This window comes from Nyctereutes procyonoides, unplaced genomic scaffold (genome assembly GCF_905146905.1).
Source record: "Nyctereutes procyonoides isolate TBG_1078 unplaced genomic scaffold, NYPRO_anot_genome, whole genome shotgun sequence".
Lineage (NCBI taxonomy): Eukaryota > Metazoa > Chordata > Mammalia > Carnivora > Canidae > Nyctereutes > Nyctereutes procyonoides.
Genome location: NW_026575122.1, coordinates 16,044,834 through 16,067,354, shown reverse-complemented (window position 1 = coordinate 16,067,354; position 22,521 = coordinate 16,044,834). Strand labels below are relative to the sequence as shown.

General features: G+C 36.4%; 1 protein-coding gene across 2 annotated transcripts in view; it reads left to right on the top strand.

Annotated features, from left to right (window-relative positions):
• Nucleotides 1–22,521, top strand: part of DCLK2 (doublecortin like kinase 2) — a 147,909-nt gene that overhangs the window by 23,739 nt on the left and 101,649 nt on the right. The gene's annotated exons all lie outside the window — the stretch shown is intronic.

Sequence of the window (22,521 nt, the reverse complement as noted above, 5' to 3'; positions counted from 1 at the left end):
ATTATTCTAGTACTCCTATTTGAGAGGGGTGTGTGTGTGTATGTGTGTGTATTAGCTTTTATCATGAAAAATGTAAGTGGCTTACCTATGTCTTTGCTCAAATATCTCAAAAGTGTGGAGAAATCTGTACTTCTTATGGTCACTGAAAGGGAAATGTAGACAACTTTCTTTTAGTTTGTATTTAAATAATTCCAGTTAACATACAGCATGGTATTAGTTTCCACTGTACAGTATAGCGATTCAGCACTTCTGTACAATACCCGGTGCTCATTACAAGTGCCCTCCTTAATCCACATCCCCTGTCCCCACCCACCTCCCCTCTGGTAACCACCAGTTTGTTCTCTGTTGTTGAGAGTCCATTTCTTGGTTTGCCTCTCTCTCTCTTTTATTTCCCGTTCCTTATTTGTTTCTTAAATTTCTATATGAGTGAAATCATATGGTATTTTGTCTTTCTCTGGCTGATTTTGCTTAGCATAATACTCTCTAGCTCCAACCATGTTGTTCCAAATGGCAAGATTTCATTTTTTTCCATGGCTGAGTAATATTTTATTGTACCTATATACCACAAGTATATACCACAATGGACACTTGGGCTGTTGCCATAATTTGGCTATCGTTGATAGTGCTGCTATAACTATCTGAGTGCACGTATCCCTTTGAATTAGTATCTTTGTATTCTTTGGGTAAATACCTCTAGTGTAATTCCTGGATCATATGGTAGTTCAGATTTTAACTTTTTGAAGGACTTCCATGCATTTTCCAGAATGGCTGCACCATTTTGCAGTCCTGCCAACAGTGTAAGAGGTTTCCTTTTAATCCACATCCTTGCCAACACTCTGTTTCTTGTGTTTTTTATTTTAACCATTCTGACAGGTGTGAGATGATATCTTACTGTAGTTTTGATTTGTATTTCCCTGATGAAGACTGATGTTGAGCATCTTTTCATGTGTCTGTTGGCCATTTGTATATCTTCTTTTGAAAAATATCTATTCATGTCTTTTGCCCATTTTTTAATTGGATTACTTATTTTTTGGATGTCAGGGAAATGTAGACTTCCGAGGGAAAAGTGTAACTTCAAGAGGCTTCCTATATTAAATGAGATGTTCTCTGTTTAAGAATAAGAGCACCTATTGACTAGTAGAGTGATTATGGGTTTGGTAAATCACAGGAGTAAAAATTAAATATATTTAACATTTTTAGAAAAGCCTTTCCTCCCCACCTACATGTAATATGGAAAACTCATTTCAAAAAAGTACTTTCATAAGAATGTCTGTATGAATTTCATAGGGCACAGTGGGGAGCTATTTAATCAGGATTTCTTTTCTGTTTGTTTTGTTTGTTTTAAGAGAGAGATAGTGCATGTGTGTATGGAGGGGAGTGGAGAAGAGGGAGAGGGAGAGAGAATTCCAAGTAGGCCCCACACCTAGCACACAGCCCGAAATGGGGCTCAATGTCACAACCCCTGAGATCATGACCTGAACTGAAATCAAGAGTCTGACACTTAACCAACTGAACCACCCAGATGCCCCATTAATCAACATTTCTGAAAAATATACACAAATTACATAGGAAAAAGCAAGCCAAATTATGGTAATAACATACTAGGAAATGTAATGGGCTAATAAGAAAAATTGGGCAAATTTCAAGAATGCACGAATATTGAGTTTTGCCACAATTAGATTATCATTTCTAAAGAGAAACATGTAGCTTCTGAAGTGTATTATTTCCTAATTTCATTAAATTGTTTGTATTCCCACTGTGTTAAACATTATAGTTTCCAGCATTCAATTTGTTTCTTCATCCCATTTTGTTTTCTCCCTATAACACACTTAATTTATTCTGAAGTGTTCAGCTGGTATGGTGCTAAGAATGAAATACTGGAGCAGTGCCTTCTGGAAAAACACAAAGTAGTTTTCTAATTTCCTAACACCAGATCTAGTTAGTCGATTGCTTCCTGAAACATTAACAAAATTTTAAAAAATAGGTTCTAAAAATTCCAGTAGAGTAAGGTTATAATGACTTTTTTGATTAATTAAATAGACTATTGGAAAGCATGACACTTCATAGCAGTCTGCCCAAGATAGGTTTCACAGTATGAATGGAAATAGACGCTTTAAAAAGTGAGTTAATAGCACAGCATGACACAAAACAACTTAAGATTCATTCTGCAAGTAAATGAAAATGGATTAGAATAAAAGATTTGGTTAAGTCAAATAACTAATTCTTGGTTGACACAGCAAGACGGGAAATATAGAGACAAACATTTAAGATACTTAACAAAAAGAAAAATGGAAATCATAAATATGCCAAATTCAAAAACCTGAATTTCATATGAACAGTAAATGCAGATGAGATTTTAAAAATTGAGACTCCGATTTAGAAATCTCTAAATGAATATTATTCAGGGAAAATGGAAGTGAAATGCAGAAGTTGAACATCTAATTGAAATGGGTAATCATTGAAATTTTAATAATTATCCAAAAAAAAGTATCTTCAGAAAGACTCCAGACTAGAAATATCAATATGTAAAAATGTTAACTAAAGCACAAGCAACCCCAAATAAACCACATATTAAAGAAGACTACATTGCTAAGAGTAGGACTTAATGACAGGAACTAAAGACAAAAACATCTTTATACATGAGATCTAGAGAATAAAGCATAATGGTACATGGAATCCCAGAAATGCTACAGAGACATTTGATAAAATACAAAATTGACATTCAGTTAAAGATTCTGTAACAAATGGAAGGTGAGTTCTCTAATACACTTCTAAAAAAATACTATCTGAAACAAAAAGCCTATGTATTTGGTGTAAACAAATACATACACCACTGGAAGTATTTCTATGACCGTCTCATTTCTATGGGATAATCGCCTGGCAGCACCACTATTCAACATTCTTCTATATATTCTCCTTAATTTTAATTTATAGTTTAGTTGCAATTTCAGTAAGAATCTAAATGAGATTTTTTGGGGGTGGAGGGAAGAATAACCTAAGTGATTTCAAAAGCTAATCTGGAAAAAGAGGCAGGAAAATTTTGGAAATAATGATTAATGGGCTCTTATGCTACCAGATATTAAATCATCATCCTTATACCATAGCAAAAATAAATTCCAGGTGTTTTGAAAATATAGATGTCAAAAAAAAAAAAAAAGAAAAAATATAGATGTCGAATGAAACAAAAAACTAAAAGAAAATATGTCAATAGGTTGAAATGGGAAAGGATTTTCTAAGCATAAAATTGTGGAAAATCACAAGGGGAAGGTTGACTGAACAACGTAAAATATAAAAACTTCTAGATGTCATAAGCAAGGTTTATATCTTTTATATTGAGTTATAGTAGTTTATTTTATTTTATTTTTTAAAAAAAATTATTGGGCAGCCCCGGTGGCGCAGTGGTTTAGCGCCTCCTGCAGCCCGGGGTGTGATCCTGGAGACCCCGGGATCGAGTCCCACGTCGGGCTCCCTGCATGGAGCCTGCTTCTGCCTCTGCCTATGTCTCTGCCTCTCCCTCTCTGTGTGTCTCTCGTGAATGAATAAATAAAATCTTTAAAAAAAAATTATTTATTTATTCATGAGATTGCTAAACCGCTGAGCCACCTGGGCTGCCCTTAGAGTAGTTTAATATGAGAAAAACAACATTGTAATGCAAGATGGGTAAAAAAGGACACAGACCACTTGAAAAGATTGAGCAATTTTTATACTTAGTATTTATAATTCTATCTCTAAAAAAATTAGAGCAATGGGATATTTTTGATATTTAAAATGGACAGGTTTTTAAAAATGTTTATTATTTGTGGATATGCAGTGAATTGGCATTTTCAAAGAATGATGGAAGTATGCATTTCATAATCTTTATGGAAAGCAATTTGTTTTGTGCAATTATACAAATGTTCTTGCTCTTTGAACTTGTAAATTAACTTCTAGGAATTTATCCAAAATAACCTGAAATGTAAATATAATTATTCATAGGAATTTTCATTTCAGCAATAAGAGCAAAAGATTGAAAACAATTTAAAATCCCTAATATAGACAACAACTAATTGATATTACTGTAGAATATAGTCATGGCCATTGAAAATTATGTTTGGAGGATATGTAAAGACCTGGGAAAATGTTGAGTGGAAAGAAAAAAAAAAACTGTAGTATGTTTTCAATTTTATGTTAAGAAAGAAAAGTAGAGGGAAATTTTTAAAAACTAATTTAGAAGGAAACACAATTATAGTTGTCATCAGAAATCAGAAGTTTGCTGTTCTGATTTCCACTGCTTTTTCATGTCTGCTTAGAAGCAAAAAAATCAAGCACCAAGACGGAAAACAAGACTGATTTCAATCAGTTGTAAAAATTAAAACATTATGCGTTTATCCTTAAAATTTTAGCATGTTGGCTATAAAATGTTACAAGAATTTTATCACTATTTATGTCTTATAGAACTTACAACATTATTTCCCATGTGCAAAGAAAAGAGGTATCTTAAGACTTTATTTTGTTTTCCTAAAACGTTTATTTTATTTTTAAATATTTTATTTATTATTCATGAGAGACAGAGAGAGAGAGAGAGAGAGAGAGAGAGGCAGGCAGAGACACAGGCGGAGGGAGAAGCAGGCTCCATGCAGGGAGCCCGATGCAGGACTCAAACCTGGTATTCCAGGACCCTGTCCCGAGCCAAAGGCAGACACTCAACCGCTTAGCCAACCAGGAGTCCCTTCTTAAAACTTCTAAATAAAATATTTCTCTGGAAAAATTATGGAGTTTACTTTTGATAGACACGCTTTGGATGTTATATTTTCAGAGTGCCAGGTATCCTTAAATGCTATAGTTTTCTTGGCATGCTGATAAAAAAACTGGAATTACTATTTAAACTTGAAGTCCAATTTTTGGTTGATATGTGTTACAACGAGAACATTTATTTATTTCTTTATTTTTTTAAATTTTTATTTATTTATGATAGTTACACAGAGAGAGAGAGAGAGAGGCAGAGACATAGGCAGAGGGAGAAGCAGGCTCCATGCACCGGGAGCCCGACGTGGGATTCGATCCCAGGTCTCCAGGATCATGCCCTGGGCCAAAGGCAGGCGCCAAACTGCTGCGCCACCCAGGGATCCCACATTTATTTATTTCTTGCTTTGAAATAGCCTAAGAAATTTGTCTTATGCTTAAGATTAATGCAAACCTTATTTCATAAAATGATCTTTTTTTATGGGTATGTAAAACGATCTGTTTGAAAAATTTCAATAAAAGGATAGCTTTGCTTAGGTGAAGAGAAAGGAATGAGAAAGGAACTAAGATCTGTTAAATAAGTTGTTCCTGCACAAAAGTTAGGGTGTCTTAACTTTTATGTTTTTTTCTTGGTTACTTTCTGCTCACATGTGTTGTTTTCATCTTGAATTAATCTGATCTTTAACACAGGTAGAGATTTAACAATTTATAGGCAGTTCATCATGAACGGTCACTGATCTCATCCTGACACCTATCCTAGAGTCTTTAAGGGGCCCTGGTGATCTTTTATGGGCTTGAAAGCTTTCCTGATTAAAATATCATGTGCCAGTAGCATTACTGTTGTTAAAACAATGTCCCTTGAACTTCTCTTCCATCAGAATGGATGATCACATCTTCCTAGTAGTATGGACTTCATTCACCATGTCTGATTTAATTAGTACAACTGACTCATGCATTTTTTATCTCTTTATAAAATCACTTCAACTAAAATAATGTTTTTTTTTTTTTTTTTTTTTTTTTTTTTTTTTAAGATTTTACTTATATATGGGAGACCGAGAGAGACAGGCAGAGGGAGAAGCAGGCTCCATGCAGGGAGCCTGACTTGGGACTCTGTCCCAGGTCTCCAGGATCCCACCCCGGGCTGAAGGTGGCGCTAAACCGCCAAGCCACTGGGGCTGCCCATGTTTTAGGGTTTTATCCATGTTAACTTTTGTGTTTTCTTTAGTGTAGAGCAGAAGTTCTCAACTGGCTATAATTTCACCTCCAGGAGACATTTAGCAGTGTCTGGAATCTTTTTTTTTTTTAATTTTTATTATTGAAGTACAGTTGACATACAATGTTATATTAGTTTCAGGTGTACAGCATAGTGATTTGACAGTTCTATACATTACACAGTACTCACCACAATAAAGTGGTTACCATCTGTCGCCCATACCATGGAGTCCTTTTTGATGCCATCACTGGGGATGGGGATTCCACTGGCATGTAGCAGGTAGAGGCCAGGAATGCTGCTATGCATCCTCCAGTGCACAGAATAGACACAGTGTAATTCTTTGGAGCCCAAAAGGTCAATAGAGCTAAGTATCAGAAATTGTGTTGTCAAATAAATGAAATGATTCAAAAAGAAATACTTGTTTGAATGTTTTTGTTACCACTTAGGCCACATGCTAAACTTTATTTCAAAACTTATAGATGTTCTCATAGCCTGTCTGTCTACTTCTTACTTAGGAAGGCAGGTGTGTCAGCGTGTCATGGTTTATAGTTTTTGTTGTCCTGGATTTCAATCCATTTGCCTTTGTTATATGACGCTAACATAAAGCTAAGTAGTACAGCTTTACAGGGGATTAAATAAAGATATCCCAAGTGGTTTTTACATGTATTTAAAGAGAAGTCTAAGAAATCATGATTTAATATTGTGGAGTTTTAACTATTTAATACTTAAAAATATGTTAAATTTTAACTATTTAATACTTAAAAGTATGTTAAGATTATCAGTTTTTAAAAAATGTACAACTTATGTGCTTATAGATAAATGACTGGAGAAAAAGATCTGTAAATAGAAGTCATGACTATTCTCTTCAGTAGTTTTCTTAACTTGTAATTAATTTAGATTAAATGTTTTTCTTTTTAAATAAAATCTTGAGGGCAGCCCAGGTGGCTCAGTGGTTTAGCACCGCCTTCAGCCCAGGGCGTGGAGACCCGGGATCGAATCCCACGTCGGGCTCCCTGCATGGAGCCTGCTTCTCCCTCTGCCTGTGTCTCTGCCCCCCCCCATGAATAAATAAATAAAATCTATATAAATAAATAAATAAATAATAAATAAAATCTTGAGTTTTTAAATTAAGGGAATTGGATAGGAGAATGAAGTTTACTTTTAAAATTGTTTGAAAGAGTTACATTCTTATAATAAACTGCAGCAGGGGGAGTTCTTTAAAACTGTCTTTATTCTGTTAAGAGAATAAGAGGTCCAAATATAGCTTTTGTCCACATGTGTAAAAAATTCTAGCTTTTAGCTTTCCCAGAAACAGCAGAGCTTTAACATAAAAGAAACATATTTAGTAGAATTTTGGAACAAGTTGATTCTTGTCATGGGCAGAGGCAAAACAGACTCAGAAATTGCTAGCAGTTGATTCTTGGGGGTAAAATACTTCCAGACTTTGGGACCACTGCCAATCTTTGTATACCCACATGCAGTGGGATCCTCCTTGGGGATCATGGAGACCTCTTGAGTGCCTTTGTCTTATCAGTCAGTGTTTATGAAGGTTTCCATCGTCACTTTTTAAAAAGTTTAGTTATTTTATGAGTGCTGTAATACGAATAACAACTTATTTTTGTACTTTCTTTGGCATCACAGTTTCTAGTGAAGATTCATTTTTTTTGTAATGACCTGACCATTCTTATTTAAAACCATCTCTTCTCAAATGTTGCTCCATAAAAATCAAATAATTGATATCTACTTTAAAATTTTTTTTATGCTTCATTTGATCCTGATACAGTTTTTCCTTGAAGTAGATGGAGGACAGAGTTTGGTTATAATTCTCACACTGCGCCCAATGCATACATTTTGTTTTTGTGGATAATAGAGATCCAGGTGACTGTCTTTTGTCTTATTATACATTCATACTTCTAAAGTGTGGGTAGTCCTGCTCTGTCTCAAGCAATGGAAAATTTATCCCAATCAGGAATCAAAATGAGAGTAACTAGAGTGGGATTTTCAGCACTTCAGAAAGTTCAGGTATATAGAAAGGGAGAAAACATTCATTTGTTCTCTGATTCCTGATCTAAGCAGATTTTAAGTATGTTAAAATGACATGACTGCAAACTCTTTGGTTTCTTTATTTATGCTTTGATGTCTAAACTGGAGTAATGTGTGGATCATAAAATTGTGTTAAATTCATTTCATTTTTGTTATAGTTGTATTTTGCAGTGATTATAATAATTGATTATTAAAAATACATTTTGTTACATATGTATTTTACAATGCTCAGAATAATACCTAACAGCTTAATTAGCTACTAGATAAAAGATAATAGCTTACTACATCAGGTATTAGTGCTTTATATTAGTCTTTTCTGCTAATCTTCACAACAACCTTGAGAGTTAGGTTTTATAATTCCCATTTTACATTGGAGAAATTAAAATAGAAATAAAGTAACCTATTATTTAAAATCTCACAGCTGGTGGTGGAGCTGGAATATACGCTTCACAGCTTTGCTGGAAGCCTTCTGTGGTCAGGCTCTGTGGAAGGCTTTAGTGATAAAGATGAGGGATAAGATAGCTAATAAGCTAATCAGGTTATTTCAGATTTTTTTTTTTTTTTTTTTTAGGTTTTAGAATGACACACTTTTACCTGGGGGTTATCTACAATCTGTGTAATTATACATCGTGTGTCAAAATTCTTTGAGTAGGATTTGAAAAAATGAAAAAAATAGGTTAAGGACTAATTACATGCTTGACAAAAAGATGACTTCTAGAATTATTTCATAGATTTAATTTTTTAACTTTTTTATAAGATTTTATTCATTCATGAGAGACAGAGAGAGAGAGAGAGAGAGAGAGAGAGAGAGAGAGAGAAGCAGAGACACAGGCAGAGGGAGAAGCAGGCTCCCTGCAGGGAGCTCGACGTGGGACTCGATCCCAGGTCTCCAGGATCACGCCCTGGGCTGAAGGCAGGTGCTAAACTGCTGAGCCACCCAGGGATCCCCCAGATTTTAATTTTTTCAATTAAAGAATATGACTGCTGAACTGTAGAAAGTATACGAAAAGTAAATGCAGAATCCTTCCATTTTAACACTTTTTAATATAATTGAGTATTCTTATCCATATTTTTTTATGCCTGTTGTGTGTGTTTTTTTTTTTTTTTAAAGATTTTATTTATTCATGAGAGACACACACACACACACAGAGGGGCAGAGACACAGGCAGAGGGAGAAGCAGGCTCCATGCAAGGAGCCCGACGTGGGACTCCATCCCTGGTCTCCAGGGTCACGCCCTGGGCTAAAAGCCGCGCTAAACCGCTGAGCCACCTGGGTTGCCCTGTTTTTTTTTTTTTTTAAGGGAAAATTACTCAAGTAAAATCAGTACATTTCTATGGGAAAATCTGTATGTTGAGGAGGAAAAAAAATTTCCCTCTATTTTAATATTTTTTTAAAGGATTTTATTTATTCATGAGAAACACACAGAAGCAGAGACACAACACAGGCAGAGGGAGAAGCAGGCTCCATGCAGGGAGGCCGATGTAGGACTCGATCCCGGACTTCAGGATCCCGCCCTGGGCCAAAGGCAGACACCAACCCGCTGAGCCACCCAGGGATCCTCCCTCTATTTTAATATTCTTCTGGCTGACCTAAGAATCAAGTTGACATGGGGCAAATTAACAGGAGAAAATCATGTTTAATTTTGTACAAACAGGGAATGCACCTAGTCATGAGATTTCAGGATGGACCTAGAGGATATAATGCTAAATGAAGCAAGTCAGGAAATACAAATACCATATGATTTCACTTATATATGGAATTTAAGAAGCAAAACAAAACAAAAAACAGACTCTTAAATACAGAGAATAAACCTGATGATTGCCTGAGGGGAGGTGGTTGAGGGGAGGTATGCAATAGGTAATGAGGGCCAAGAAAACACTTATCTTTTATTTTTTTATTTTTTTTAATTTTTATTTATTTATGATAGTCACAGAGAGAGAAAGAGAGAGAGGCAGAGACACAGGCAGAGGGAGAAGCAGGCTCCATGCACCGGGAGCCCGATGTGGGATTCGATCCTGGGTCTCCAGGATCGCGCCCTGGGCCAAAGGCAGGCGCCAAACCGCTGCGCCACCCAGGGATCCCGAAAACACTTATCTTGATGAGTACTAAGTAATGTATAGAATTGTTGAATCACTGTATTGTACACCTGAAACTAATATAACACTGTATGTTAATTACACTTCAATTTAAAAAAATTCCCTCCCCTCCTAAACCCCAGTGATCTGGGGTGATAACAGGTGAGAATTATAGTTTTTTTCCAGGATGTTACTGCTAGTGGGATGGATAAGTGAGTCTGCTGGGATGTTAGGAATGCATGCTCTATAGCTTGATCTGAGTAGATTTTATAGAGGGATACACAAATGGAAATGCTTAACAAGTTGTCTGCTTAATATTTGTGTACTTTATGTAATTTATACCTTAATTTTCAAAAGGGAGAAAAGAGGAAAAAAAAAAGTGAGATTCCAAAACCAGGCAACATGAGGTATACATGTCATTCTAGACCAAGGAGAAAGGGAATGGGAGTCCCAAGCTTCAAAGAGAAGCAAGGAAATTCACAGGAAGACAGGAAAGATTAAATGCTGAGTAAACAAATGTTTCCTGAGCCATCCAGAAACTGGTACGGAGAGAGGACTTTGAATAAACAGGCCTTGATAGGCTCTATCCTGTCTACTACCTAGTTCATATCATATTATACTTATTTGGCAAGGGGGATAACTCCTGTTCTGGAGCATGTCCTATACCTAAATTTTTTTTAGGCAGCTGGGGGAAAATCAAAGTTTCTTCTGAGTCTTTTGGGCCTTGATTATTTTCATCTTGAAATAATCTGCAGGCCAAAGTTGTACATTTTTGGATGATCCATTTTTCAATTCCTCTACAAACAATTAAAAGAAGTGCAAAGACTGAACATTTGTTTTCACATCTGCCCTTAGTCCCAAACCTCATTCTATTTCCTAAACAGAACAACTAATACCAATTTTGTTAATGCAATTTAAATATACATATACAGTTTTTTACATAACATGATTTTTATGTGTGATCGTGTTTCCTTTTTTCATTTATTAATCATACTCTTACATAATCTTCGTATTTCATAAATGACTGTTCCAATGGCTAGACACACCATAATATATTTCACCTATTGTTAGGCATTTGAGTTATCTTCAGTTTCTCATTCTTTTATCCTCTGATCATCTTGCTGTTTAAAGATTTAACATGTTTTGGATCGTTTCCTTTCCTTGGCGTAGATTCCTAGAGGTAGGTTACTGGAAGAGACTCCAGTATTTTTGAATTTGAGAGAGTATCAGAGCTGTAGACAAAAAGTTGTCCTAGTTGGCAATGCCACTGGCCTGTGCTGCAGTATTTCTGTTGCTGGGAGAGCCTTATAAAAAGACAAGACATGATAGCCAGGCCCAATGCACATACTTAATTTGTTGCATGGAAAAATGCACATTTTATGAAATTCCTATTTACAAATTGAAGCCCATTTACCATCTCCACCTTTGTTACTTTCGGTTCTAGAAAGTAGTGTAACAAGAAAAGCCAACTGATCTGTGTATAAGTTTTATATTAGAGGCAAATGCTGACCAACTAGTCTTGAAAATGTTAAGCTTAGTAGGGGGAAAATTTTCTTTTTAAGCTAATAACCCACATTTTGGTATGCTGTTGTCTTAATCTTGAACTGAAAGATCTATCACTTCATTGAATGTTTACTTTATAACCTTTGCCTAGATGTCAAAATCTCATAGGTATATTTCTGGTTTTTAGTGAATTCACATAATTCTTTGCTTTGTGATATTTTGACTCAAAATTAAGTCAAGATTACTTGAAATCAATGATTTTTAAAGTTAATCATTGGCTTTTTGTGGGTCATAGATAACTTTTGGATTTGTTTTTGTAATCTATTGTGAATGTGTGCCAAATTTCTACCAATATTTACAAGTTGATTAGATTTCATGAAAGGGTCATTCATCATGCCTTGTAAAAACAAGGACAGGTGCAGAGTCAGTATAGTGTTTCAGAATATGTAGCTGATTTAGGAAATTAATTAGTCCAACTTGCTAATTTTATAGATGAGAAATCTTTGGGAGAACATGTTAGCTTTTGAGAACCAATTAGTGTCTTTGGTTCTTCTCTTCCAAATGATGCCTGCTTCAAAATTTTGTATGTGATTAGCTTATTTATTATCGCAGAGCAGTTTATGAACCTCACTTTGGCCTGTCTTATGCTGTTCCTTTAGCTGATGGGAGTTCTTATTTTCAGCCTGATTAGTCATTGATTTTTCTAGAGAGCAAAAGTTAAACTTGACCATGGTCATCTGTATTCTAAAGGTGATGCCTCATAGAAGAAGAATTAATTGAATCTAAACTAAGAATTGCTTCATGGAGAAAAATAGTGCTAGAGTCTGTATTTGCTTTTTCAGTAACCCCATGCAATTTTCTGGATTTAAAAATCAACCTCTAGCAATTTTTTTATATAAGGAGGAACACTTCAAACAGTAAGACTAGCTTTCATGAATATTCTCTTTATGTATTTTTAGAATATTTTAATTGTAGTGTGATGCAGCTGCCAGACTCATAGCACAAAGTGTTGGAAGCTCTGTAGTCATTAGAGGTTCGCCTCCACAAAAGTTTAATTTTCTCAGCCTGAGGACTGTTGCAATGAAGCAGTGCTTACCCAGAAAGAGCATTCTCCTTTTCTTTATGCATTTCAGACTCTTCCTAAGACTTGAAATAATAGAAGTTTTATTTAAAATTTTCTTTGTTTTGTAATGGTTTTATGGAAAGCTTCTCTAAATGTGAGCATGAAGACATTTGATTATATTTGAAAATATTGTTCTTTGTTTGCCCACATACGAAGTCATTAAAATGCCATATAAAATATGGCTTATGGAAGATATTTAAATATCTGTGTATGGGTACTTATTGAAACTGACATTATGTTACATGGTTGTGTTTCTGAAGGATTAAGTTTATTAAACACCTAGTCCGTAGTATCACTTATGTCCTGTATGTTTAGTGGTAAAATATAGTTGACACATGCCATTGTGAAATGGAAATTATAAAGACAGTTTTTCCTTCTTATAAAAAGCAAAAGTTGTATACATGGAAACTCCTGAAAGTTTCATTAAGGCAGCTTAATCCAGATTTTAACATTTTCACTTAATTCAGTAGCCCAGATTTTTATGTGTAGATAAAAGATAAAAGTTAAAAATTTTCTAGAAGTTTTAAAATATATTTTCACTGCCAGAGGATTCCTGCCCAGGCCACACTAGTCAATGTCTTAATCACTTCTTCAGCTTCTAGGATTTAAGAAGGGTTGCGATCAGTGTGATTGTGCCCTGAGGAGCTGATTATATGCACTGGAATCAAAAAATGAAAATTGAAATTTGATTTAAATATATTCATTTCCTATGATAGACAATCACATTGTAATATTGAATGACACAGAGTTTACATTTATGCAACAAGGACTGTTATTATTATAGATTTTTAATGATGGGAAAGACACCAACCAGCCTTTAGTGCCAAAAACTATGGCAGACTCTTTACACATGTCATTTAATTCTTGCAGTCACCTTGAGATAGGCATACTCTGCAAGGAATATTACAGAGCATATCCAAAGAACTTCTGTCCTTTGGCGTCAGACATCTTGGATATGGTAGTATACTTATGCTATGAAAGCTGCCTTTGCTCTAAACATTTTTCTGTTTACTCTCAGGGCTGGTTTTCAAGATTCAAAGCAAGATTAATTACTTTATAATTATTTTTAATTGTAACATGATTATTTGCTTTAGTCTTTAGACTTAGCTCTGAATAGCTTCCTAGACCTTTTCCAAAACTTCTGTTCACTTTCAAATGATTATGAGGTTATTTATTTTCATCTATGGGTTATACTCTTTACTATCATTTATTTTGTAACTCAAGGTATCCTGGATTTGGTCAATGGAACCTTTTGCAAGCTAGATCCTCTGTCTTTTTGACATATTTAAGGATACATAGGAAAGTATAGATTATAAGGAACCTTGTCAGGTTCATAGACTTTGTGGCAAACAAAAATAATAGCAATTCTGTGTCTCAGTGACTGCTCAAGGTCGACTGTTCTCAAGTGTCTTCTAATATTGTCTATTCTAACGTGGTTTCTGTTCATTGCACATGACTCCTGGATTCTGCACAATTCCGTTTTTGTCTCTGTTAGTATGTTTGCCATTAAACCCCTAGAAACTAGGGCTTGAGGTATTTCTGAGTTGACTGGTTATTGTCCAACATAAGAGCACCATCATAGGCCATTAGCCTTCCTTTTCTTCACCTATAGATGGCTGCTTTTAGGGAAACACATTTTTTTTTTTTAATTTTAAACACATTTGTTTTGAACAGAGTTTCTGTGTTGAGTTGTATGATCCTGCAGCCTATGTACAGAGAACTTTGTTCTTTGTTCCTTTTTTTTTTTTTTTAAGATTTTAAGTAATTTCTATGCCCAATGTGGGGCTGAACTTACAACCTCTAAATCAAAAGTCACATACTCTACTGACTGAGCCAGTCGGGTGCCCTGGAGAAAGACTTTGTTCTTAAGGGGTTTGTGAATATTGAAGTTATCTAGGGATTCAGTGACTATCTGGTTTAGTGGTTCTTGACTAGAAGTCATTTTGCCACCGAAGGGGTATTTGGGAATTGTTGGAGACATTTTTGGATGCTGTAACTGGAGTGGGGTAGGGTAAAATGTGTTACTGGTATCTAATGGGAAGAGGCCAGGGATGCTGCTAAATATCTTACAGTGCATAGGACATCCCTCCACAATAAAGAGTGAACTGGTCCAAAACATCAATAGTGCTGAGACTAAGAAGCAGTCACCTAATTTAATGGGTATAAGGAGGAACGATATGGGGGTATTGAGAGGGATGCCAGTGTTTTCGGAGTGGCCAGTGTAAGAGATATAGGTAGGTATATTTTATTGAATATACTTTTTTGAAATTGAAAAGGCAAGGGCAAGATTATGCACAGCAGTCACTGTGTTTTTGAAGGATGGGAACCTCATCTATTGGGCTTTGGATTGGCATTGAAGAATTGTAAGAGATTCAGATTTGCATTTTATAAGGTTTACTTGGAGAGTTTGAAATGAGTTCAGAAAGATGATCAATCCTAAAGGATTCAGTGTCCCAGAATGTGGGAAGCTGTTTTAGATGATATTATTTCAAAGTTATGTTTTACAGTTTCCTAAATGCTCATGGGAGGTGGTTCCTAAACTGAATTCCAGATAAGAAGCAGACATTCCTAAAGAAATTTAAGCAGTTTCAGAGGGTATAGATTTGGTTTTAGCAGGAAATGAGAGAGATAGTGTTGAGCAGGAAATGAGATAGAGAAAATGAGAGATAGTGTTTAGCCGGAAATGAGAGAGAGAGAGTAGAGTTTCTTACGTCCGTGGACAGAAAGTATTATTTGGTTGGAGATTATAGCGTATCTTCGCTGTAGCTGGGAAAAAGTGGATTTTAGTGCATTCATTAATTTTCCTTGTGTTTTTATGCTGTCAAACTATTTCAGGTGTTTGTGGCAGGATGGATATCTGTATTATTTAGAAGAAATGCTGAAATGTAGGTAACACTGCCTTTTCTTATTGTTACTGGAACTGTGACTGCTTTTTCCTTTTCCTTCACAACAGAGACCTGATATGATCTAGGTGATCTGTGACCATGAGGTAAATTTATATTTGAGAGAGCCTGTTATTGCAATATGAAACTACTGCAATATTCTATTTCTGATGACACATTTGTTTGTGAATGACTTAAAAATATTGTCACTGTGACATCTAGGAAACTTGAATACAAGGTGCTTCTTGGTAACAAAAGAGAATACTTTCTCTTAAAATTATTACAGTGGTGTAGAAAACAAATGGTCCAGTGTTCATGAGTCAGTTATGATCTATTGGAATACTTTACAATTTTTAATAGCTTTAAAAAATGTAAGTGCTCCTGTGCTTTGGCTAATAAGATGTGTTATCAAAATTATATTCAAATAACTTATTGGAGAATTATCCCTACTTTTATTTAAAAAATCAGTAGTGTTTTGCCATTCTGGAAAACAGTATGGAGGTTCCTCAAAGATTTAAAAATAGAACTACCATATGACCCAACAATTGCATTATTAGGTATTTACCCAAAGGATACAAAAATACTGATTTGAAGGGATATATACACTCTGATGTTTATAGCAGCTTAATCAGCAATAGCCAAATTATGGAAAGAACCCAAATGTCTGTCCACTGACGAATGGACAAAGAAATAGTTATATATATTATATATATAATAATATATATTATGTTATGTATAATAGCCATCAAAAAAGAATGAAATTTTGCTATTTGCAATGATGTGAATGGAGCTAGAGTGTATTATATTAAATAAATAAGTCAGAGAAAGACATGTATTTGATTTTTGAAAAAGATTTTATTTATTTATTAGAAAGAGAATGAGAATGAGCAGGACAGGGAGGAGCAGAAGGAGAGGGACAAGCACACTCCTCATGAGCAGGGAGCCAGATGTGGGGCTCAATCCCTGGACCCTGAGATCATGACCTGAGCCAAAGGCAGATGCTTAACTGACTGAGTCACCCAGGTGTCCCCCTCCATATGATTTCACTCATATGTGGAATTTAAGAAACAAAACAGATTAACATGGGAAAAAAACCAGGGAAACCATAAAACAGACTGTTAACAATAGAGAACAGACAAAGGTTGATGGAGGGAGGGAAGGAGGGGATGGGTTAAATGGGTGATGGATATTAAGGAGGGCAGTTGTGATGAGCACTGGGTGTTTTATGTAAGTGATGAAACACTAAATTCTACTCCTGAAACTAAAATTACACTGTATGTTAACTAACTGGAATTAAAAAAAAACAAAAAACTCTTGAAACATAAATACATACATATATACCTACATACTGAAAGCAACTATTAGAGTATTGCACTGAAATTGATGACTTCATACTCAAAAAAATCCCTTGTTGTCCAAAATACTAAGTGGAATGGGTCATTTTTTTCCTGAAGTTCTAAAACCTGTATGGTTAAGTCCATCCCAATTGACAACAAATATTTCCTTACCAGGAAAAAAAGTTAATAGTGTTTCTTCCTAAAAATCAAAAATTTCTTCTTGTGGAAATAGAAATTGCTTTGAAGGGTTGCCTAATCTTTCCATTAATGATTTGGCTTTTCATGCAGTTGTGTTTGCAGTTTTCATTCTAATGTATTTAGATTAATTTAGTGACCCATAAAATTCTGTGTCCTATTGTATAATGGCTCCTGATTAATGGCTTCCTCAAACTATATTTAAAGCAGATTAGGCATTGCTATAGGGAAATGAGATATACACAATATACATAGATTATCTGTAAATCTTATATCTATTTAAAAATATATATAAAATTTTCTTATTAAACTGCTAGCCAGTCTACCAGTCTGTACTTACTCTGGAATACTACAGCAGAGCTGTGGTGCTCAGAGGCTTAACACGCTTTCACCGAGAGCCTCTGACTGCCTGCTCATGCAGAACGCAGGTGAGGTGAAGTCACGACTCTTGAGGTGCTTATATTCTCTCTGGCGAGGAAATTTCAAACACATGCCATAATGAGACAGTGACAAAGCCCTAATAGATATTGCTCTTCAGCTAAAGGACAGAAATGGGAACCGGAGGAATTGGGAAGAGTTCATGAAGAAATAGAATATCAAATGGGCTTCAACTGGGGGAACTGATTTAGAGAACATTTCCACTAACCACACAGCAGCCGCAGGCCAAAGCAAGAGTGAAAACAAATGGCAGTACCACAGGGAGTGTGGTTAATGTTAGGGTATAGTAGGAAATGAGTTTGGAGAAGTTTGGAGAGGGAATAGACCTAGTTCACAGAGAGGGCGATGTGGAAGGAGAAGGTCAGCTGTTGATGAAGCAGCAACGAAGTAAGACTGCTTTGGAGTGTCTGCCACCAGATTGATGCTGAGGTAGGAGGAGGAGCCCCCCTCGGCAGTCTCGGTTTGGTCCAGAGCAGAATGGCAGAAGACGAGGGCCGAAGACGTCATGCAGAAAATCCAGGTTGAGTGTAAGATCTGGAGAGTGCTAAGAGCAACACAGAATTTGAAGAGCTACTCCAGGGCCTTTTTTATGACTGCCAAGCCACAGAGCTGGCATCAAGTCCTACCACAGAAACTCCTCAAAGGCTTGGTTTCCTAAGGGGCCACTAAAGGTTTAAAATTTACTCTGAAGAATGTAAAATGAGTTTAGGAAGAAATATCAAGAAAAGTCAGAAATACTAAGGATCAGAAGTATGGCTCCTGCAGTAACTTGATCATTTTATTAAGGGCCATGGCAGCCCTGTTATGATGTTTGAGGTAGAAAAAAGCCTGGCACATTTTCATCTAGGAGTAAATGAAATTTATTTTAAAAAATAACCCCTTCGGGGATCCCCGGGTGGCGCAGTGGTTTGGCGCCTGCCTTTGGCCCAGGGCGCGATCCTGGAGACCCAGGATCGAATCCCACGTCGGACTCCCGGTGCATGGAGCCTGCTTCTCCCTCTGCCTGTGTCTTTGCCTCTCTCTCTGTGTGTGACTATCATAAAGAAAGAAAGAAAAAAAAAATCTCTAAGAAAAAAAAAATAACCCCTTCGCTGTAATGTTGAGCCTGAGTTAGGGAAATAATGTTTTGTTTTGTTTTTAATTACATGTCACAAATTGCTTGTGTGGAAGTTAAAAAAATTTGTGTATGTGTGTGAAGAAAAATAAATACTATTTTTTACCTAAGTAAAACTTAAACATAGTTTATATAGCAAATATCCCTTGTTTTGCTGTTAGGCTCATATGACCCCAGTAAATATGACAAAGAACTACATTTTGCCTGGTGCACATTTTTTATCTGTGGAAACCCATGAGACTATCCTGTGAGAAAGTAGTTGTGGCCCCCTTTTAACATTTATTTGGGTCCTTTATCTGAGCCTATGACCATCCTGGGTTACTAGAGGTACTGGGCCCCAGAGTCCGTGTTCCTTGCCAGAAACCTTTTTAGTAGAGGTAGAAACGCTATAGGAGTCCTGGGGGGACATTCCTAGACAACTGATCACCTTGTTGCACCTTGACACGCCCCTCTGATCCTTCTTTCTGATCCCCCGGTTCTGTGAACTGCCCCTTCTGGGCAGAGGTGAGCCTCAATTTCTTGGAACTACTCCACTGAGTAGTGGCATGGGAGTCCAGGGGGCAGGACTAGCTACTTAATTTGTGGGGCCCACTGCAAAGTGAAAATTCAGGGCTCCTTGTTCAAAAATTAAGAATTTTAAGACTTCAGCATTGTAATATTAAAACAAGCCTGAGGTTCTGTGTACCTATACAGGTCACGTGCCACAGAGCCAGCCCTGTGTGTGGGGAAAAGCTGTGGTATCTTGGCCTTCTCTCAAGGTCTTGTGAGGCACAGACAGGCTGCCTTGCTTCCCACCCAGATTGAAGAAGCCACACAGGAGACCGGCTGCTTCTTTGATCTTTTCCTCCCACACCCCGGCCAATGATCTAGTGTTAAGGAAAGTGGTAGCTCCCTCCATGACCTCTGCACTCAGGTTGGTTTTGTTCATTAGGAGCACTGTTCCTACATTATCAGTGGACTTCTCTTGGCATTTGAGTGCTAGATTGTATGCCACAAAATACAGGAGAAAATTCAAAATTTAGTGGGCAATGTGGGCTATGAATCAAAGTGTGTGGGTATGCTGACCCTTATGTGGGGAGCAGGGTTCGAGAAGTAGAGGCTTTAAGGAACAATAGCAAGACGGGAGAGCTTTCAGTGCCAGGGATGGGAGAATTGATTCTTACTTTTCACTATAGTTATTACAGTTGCTGCAAATATTGAATTAGCAAATACTGTTCTATTGCTCCTAGGGGAAATACAATGTTAGGTTCCTGTGAGCTTGTGGTCACAATTTTCATAACCATTTAATATGTAATCTTGTTTTATATGTATTTCTGTTTAAAGACACCTTATTTAATATATGAATTGTTGATTCATTTACTTTGAACTCCTCACTAGAAGCACTGTAACTCATGACTGAATGAAGCATAATCTAACACATGTATTTTCTCTATAAGACACATTGCAACCTTCTTGAGCTTAGAAATGCTAGATAGCACTTCAGGACTATACTTGGGGACCATTTTAAGCAGAAAGCCAACAAAAAGCACAAAAGTTCAAACTCATGGTACCAAACAGACTGCGAAAAGTACAAGAGCCAAAACAAGAGAGCAAAACATCACTATGCTCAACCTCCCCAGCTGGGAATATGTGTGTTGGGCAACTCAAAGTCTTCACCACTGTGTACATGCAAGTGACCACAAAAGCAGCGTGATTATTGATTTGGGAGCCAAAAATAAATTTTAGGAAGTAGGCAAATTTGCAAATACAGAATCTGTGGATGATGAAGATCAAATGTACTTTGAATTTCAGCTATTCCATCATAGTAAGCAGGTCTATAAGGGAAAACCATCTATTTACATGGCAAAAAAGAGTTTACTGTTTTTACTCAGATGATGGGGAAAATTATTCTGTGTCAGACATTTCTAAATTAAACCTAAAATACATATAATTCTGAGAAGAAAATGTGAAGGTGTTGTGGGTTTGATAGTTGATTTTGCTAATAACAATCATTAAGTGTCAGATAATTATAATGTGTAGAAATAAAATGTCCAACTGATAGTAGATTACATTAGTTTCAGTTCCTGAGTCATCTCACGTAAACGAGGGTTATAACAAGGTGAAGAGAAGAATTCAGTAAAAGGCTTTGCATGCCTTTCACAGAAACCAATATAGCCTCAAGTATTGTTCAGTCTATTTCATGATTACAAGAATTCCATTGGAAAACAGAATTTAGCCTATATTTGTGATACAGTGTTGAAATTCACAAAATGAGAGCACACATTTTCAAAGCATTCTCTTCTGAATTTCAGTTTTGTGTTCAAAATATTGAGACATTCCTATGGTAGGGACTATTGTGTGAAATTAGATAAGGCAGTACTTGGTATGTTGACAAAATAACTGAAAATGTCTTAACATTTCAGTCACTTATAAGAAGCTGTGTCTGTGTGTGTGTGTGTGTGTGTGTGTGTGTGTGTAGCATGGGATCATATGTCAGTGTTTTTTGTTTTATTGGTATCTTGCAGCAAAAGTTTAAAATACTTTTTTTTTCTTTTTTCATTTTTCTGCCACCTAAAAACCCATACTGTCTTTTGCAGCCTGGTGCGCTATTGGTTTATGGTTATTCTTTCCAGTAGTTTTCCAAAGTAGTGTTCTTTCTCCTTGCAGCCTTCCATTTCACTTAAGGAGACTAGGTTAGCAACTGCCCTATTCTCCCTTTAGATACTGTTGGTCATGGAACCTTCTCTTGCAGAATACCCTATTGATAGCCCCTTAGACTAATGTTCCATAAAATGCCACCCTAAAGACAAATGCTTAAATGTTACCACTTAGTCAAATATAGTATCTACTATGTGCTAGACACTGGGATAAATGGAAGGCATACAACTGGTGTCCAAGACTTCTCAGTATCCTCAAGAAGAGCGCAGTGAAGAATGATAAAATACAATGTGATAGAGTAGGTATAAGGTGCTGTGAAAGAATGTAAGAGGGGTACCTTCCCCGCCGTTGGCAGGGAAGGCCACTTGAAAGAAGCACTTGGGTTCATTCATCCATTTTGCAGAAATGAGTGTCTTCTAGAATGGATGATACAATTATGAATAAGATCAGGCTTCTGCTCTCATGAAAGTTAAATTCCAATGGGGGAAGGCAGATAATTAATTTAACATTTTTGATATTGAAAAGTGCCATGAAGAAAATGAGGAAGATACCTGAAGTTGGGTTGACAAGGATTTGGGGTTTTCTCAGTTATGGGCATTGAGAGTACAATCAAGTCATGGAAACTTGACCCTATCGATAGTGAACATGGAAGTTGGATGAAGAAGGAAGCCAAGTCTAGAGGAATCCAGTAGAAGGTGGAAGGACTATGGTTGAGTGGCTAAAATTCTAAAGACCATTGGATAGGTGTAGTAGGATTGAGAGAGTTGCAAGAACAGGAAGTTTGTGGTCATGAGAGAGATTTTAAGGATTCATAAGTGGGTCCCTCTGAATGATAAAGTCCAGGATGTGGCAGTGGCCGAAGAACCATGGCAGTACTGGCCACACTGGAGCCGAGGAGGTTGTCTCAACTATCAACAAGGTCATGATACCACTCAACAAAAGTACTTGGGATGGACAGGCCATGAACCCAGGTCTAACCTTCAGAGGAAGAGGGGGAATGACAGCATTGGAAAATACAAAGTGGTGTAACTATATAGTGAGAGCCTCAAAGGAATAGAACATTTTAAAAAATAATGAGATATGTGATTGAAAAGTTGCTGTGTGCAGCAGCAGTTGCTTCTTATTCTGAGGAAGTGGGGTTTAGGGAGGGTGCGGCCTTCAGGGGTCCTGGAATGTGGTTTCATAGATCAGGCTTGGTTCTGAACAGGCTATGACTTTTCCATGTAGTTAGCAACTGG